This window comes from Corylus avellana, chromosome 5, assembly GCF_965113065.1.
Source record: "Corylus avellana chromosome 5, dhCorAvel1.hap1.2, whole genome shotgun sequence".
In the NCBI taxonomy this organism is placed as follows: Eukaryota; Viridiplantae; Streptophyta; class Magnoliopsida; order Fagales; family Betulaceae; genus Corylus; species Corylus avellana.
Genome location: NC_142494.1, coordinates 11,270,018 through 11,274,493, shown reverse-complemented (window position 1 = coordinate 11,274,493; position 4,476 = coordinate 11,270,018).

Here is a 4,476-nt window from a genome sequence, read left to right as displayed (position 1 = left end):
GAAGCCCATTTATGTATAATGGACAAAATCCATAAATATCAAAGATCGGGCCAAACCACTGGATATCACGGATGAATAACTGTCGAATTAGAGAATAGTTGTCGGATTCGAAAAAAACAACTGTAATATTGAGGAAAGTAGCTGTCGAGGGATAATTAGCAAACCGAGCCATGATTACATGGATATATGTTCATTTAAAAGAACCAAAAATTGGGAATTCCATTCTTTCGACTCCTCTCAAGAAGGAATTTGGGGAGTAACTGTTATACATATTTATCTGACTAGAGCCCATGGGCCCGGGCCATCAACAAATGTCAGAATGGCTTGGAGCCCCTATTTATTCAAGATTAGCACAAAGGATCAACTACTCATATTACCAAGGATAACTCCACAGTGCTATGTTATCCTCGGATTGTCTATACTCAGGATTGCATACATGGTTAGAGCAAAGCCATCCAATGTATATAACGGAGGAATGTCAGTTACGAGTTAGTAAATGCCTGTAAGCGTTACAGCATCCATAAAGTCATCTGAACATTACGCTCAATTATTTTCAATGGAAGATCTTGTCATCAATTCCCCATCAGTTACGCTCAAGCATCCTTAACTCTTTAAACGGTTACATCCAATCCCGCATCCTTCGCCTGGTCTTCATTCATTCGCCAACGGTTACATCCAATCTCGGATCCTCCGCCCGGTAATTATTATCTCCTTATCAGCCACATTATAAATAAGGAGTAGAGTCAACAGAGAAGGTGAGACGCTAAAATCATTTTTGAATACTCTATCACCCCACCAAAAAAGGTCACTGACTTAACCATCAGAGGAGCATTCGCTAGAGACACCCTGGCGAGCTCTCTTAACCATTTTTTTTATTTATTATCTTGCATATCATGAAGGAACAACAATAACTGTAGTGACCCAAATAATTAACTAAGCTTAGGTAGCTTAGTTAGAGGGTTAATTTGGACTTTGAGTCACTAGGAATAGCTGGAATGACATTTTAAAAATTTTAGACTTTTTGACCGGACGTATGCCCGGGGACCACCGTACGTACGCTCTTGCATTTAAGTAAAGACGTACACTTGGGGACCACTGGACGTACTTTGCCAATAGTACGTTGTACTCTGCAAATAGTATGCGGACGTACTCCCCAATAGGATTGGACGTACTCTACTTTTTGGTTAACTCCTGAATAATACCTAAACGTACGCTACAACCTTTGGACCGCAGGGTAAATAGTACCAGACGTACGCCCCAATAGTACTGAACGTCCACTACTTCTCAGAATAGTTGGTAGCACCCTCTGCTTTTTCTCACCTATAAATAACCCCCTACCCTCAACATTTAAGCTTCATTCTTGCCCCAGGCTCTCTGAAAATCCTTTGTGTGAGTGTGTTCTTGTGAGTTAAGTGAGTTTTTGTGGAGAAAAGAGGTGATTCTTTGGCTTCAAGAAGGTAACCTTCTAAGCTCTGCTCGTTGCTTAAATCGTTATGCTCTTTTAATGCTTTAAGGCAAGCTTAGTTGTTGGTTTGAGTTTCTAGCTAGATTATGCCTTAATCTTGGTTTAAGCATGGGTTAGCGTTTAATTCTTGTTGGGCATATTTCCTTTTGCATGGAGGTGTTGTTTTGAGATAGGAGGTTTTAGGAATCCTTTTGGTAGCTTTAGAACTAGTTTAGGAGGATAGGAGGATGGTTGAACCAAATGAAGTTACCTAAACCTTCTGGGCGGACGTACGGCCACAGACTTGGACGTACAGTCAGAAGTGTTCCAGGGAACACCACTTTGGCCAGTCGTCCAATAGCCTATGTTTTCATGTTCTAGGTTTATTTTAGTTGGATTTAGAACTAATGATAGGTCTTTTCTCAGTATTCGAGGTTATGGAGCCTCAAGAGAATTTTATGGAGGAGCCTTACGACTCGGGTGAGTACAAACTCATGCTTGTTGTTACTTTTCCCACATTGCATATCTATTATATATGTATCAAACATGCATATTTTGCAACTCTCATGAAATACATTTTGGAACTACCGTGAACTCTCTTTTGTGAAAACGTATGTTGATTAATAAGATAACAATGAGGCTTGTAAAACTATGCATGTAAAAGACTGATAAGATTAATTGCATCATATGAAATGGTACACTGGTATGTGCGGGATAACAGCCATGTTCTTACTGTACAAGTTAAGTTTATGGTCAAAGGTGTGTGTAGGGGGGCTTTGGATCCAATGGTTTTGTGACCAGGCCCAGCCATTCCCTAATGGATGGCCACTATAAGACGGGCATCATTAGAGGCATGGGCCACCCGAGGTCGGACTCGGTCTTGCCACTAATGGGATGGACAGCAGCGTACAATATCTGGGGCACCGGTGTTGTATTACAGGTCCTTCGGGACAGCGTCAACCCTACTGAAAATGGATAATATTTCAGGTAGACCATACGATTGAATTATTACTGTTACTCATGATTATAAGCATATATTATATCTATATCACATCAATGATAAATTTCATCTCATAATGTTGCATGTGCTTTATAAACAACTGAGTTCACTATTTAATGACGGGTACGTCATGTGCATTTATACTTATTAAGTCGTCGGACTTAACCTTGTATTATATCTATTTATTCTCTATATGTACAACTATACTGTTATAGATAGTTTAGTAGAAGATGGATACCATGAATCATCTGGTTATCTTGGAGGATTCAATCCAGGAAATGTTTAAGGACTTATTACGAGTTTAGGCGGGTGCTCATGATAATTAGTACATTGCTTTATGTTGTAGGCTTAAGAGCTTTAATGCATGCTTGCATATTAAGGTATAGTGTGACTTGAATCCCTTGTAAAAATGACTTGTGTAGTGTGATTTTAATTCCTTTTATGTTCCTTGGTAGATGCTTTGGTTGTAATGATTAATGTTTATAGAACTTAAATTATTTCTGCAGCTTAGTATCATCTCTTTTCGAGGAGTAGAAGTCCTTGAGTCGTGTCCCGCGAGTAAGGCTTGGAGACGAACCGTGGAGTTAATTACCATTTAATTAATTTTCGAGGTGTTGCAATAACGAGGCAACTCAGCATTGAAGAAACAACCTTCTCCCCCTTGCATTTAGCAAACTGGAAACTATTTTAGCATATCTCAATTCGTATAAAGATTTTAGCCCCTTTTGTTGTAGGAAAGAAAATTTCCTAGAGTTGGGGTCTAATGCACCATGATCTCAAACTATGACCCTATAGAAAAGTGTTTGGTTTTTATCTTTAATTTATTTCTTGTTCATCTTCGTATAAGAGATAAGTAAATTCACTATTGAATTTGTAAAACCACACATAAATCTCACAGGTTTAAAGACGAATTTGTAAAAGAAATGGATTGAAAAAAAAATGAACGTGTAACACTTGTAGTATACAAAATATGAACCAAACAATTTCCTTTATTTTTTCAGAGTTTTTTTATATTTGCAAATTTTTATTTATTTATAGGGTAAAGTCTACTTAACCCCCTCAAACTACAACTTTAATGACAATCTACCCTTCAAACTATCAATTATGACAATTTACCTCACAAACTACCAAAAAATGACAATGTACTCCTCAATGCTAGCAAAATGACAAAATTACTCCTATAGAATTTTCAATAAGACAAAAATTTTCTTAAAATTTTGAAAAAAAAAAATTAAATTTTAGTATTTTTGTTTTTATTTTAGTATGGGTAATTTTATTATTTTGTTAAAATTTGAGGTACATTGTCATTATTTTGATAATTTGAGGGGTAAATTGTCGCAATTAATAATTTAAGAGGTAAACTATCATTAGAATGGTAGTTTGAGAAGATTAAGTAGACTTTATCCTTATTTATAAAATTCTGTAAAAGATCCGAGGGAATATAGAATATAATGGAAGTACATTCCAAGTGCGAGTCAAAATCTGCAATATCTGTCATGATTAATGTGGTTGAATTCAAACATAAATTTAATTTTAAAATTTTCTCTTGAATTTATTTGTAATTACGAATTACGTAATAAAGGAGCCAAATCGGGTTGGCATTGGGTCACGTCCAGATTGCAACGTATCTCCTTTGAAAAAGACTAATTAACCAAAATAAAATAAATAAAGAAATAAATAAAATCCAGATACCAAACAAAAAATAAAATTGTAAACGCGGCACATTTTGATTCGCCACAACAACAACAACAGCATTTCCTCAGAAAAAAAAAAAGAAAAAAAAAAAAAGGGTTTTGACCTGAACTGTAGTACCACACGTGGGCTTCAATGATTGGGCAAAAATTCCATAAATTTTTTTAATGTAAACTGCATCTAAGTCAATCCCACTCTGACTTTGAAATATAAAATCATTTGTTGAATTAGAAAAAGTACCAAAAATAAATAAATTATTTGCGTGGACATGTAAAAAAAAACACAAAAATAAATAAATAAATTATATTTAAGTAATTAAGGTATGAAATTGATTGCTTAA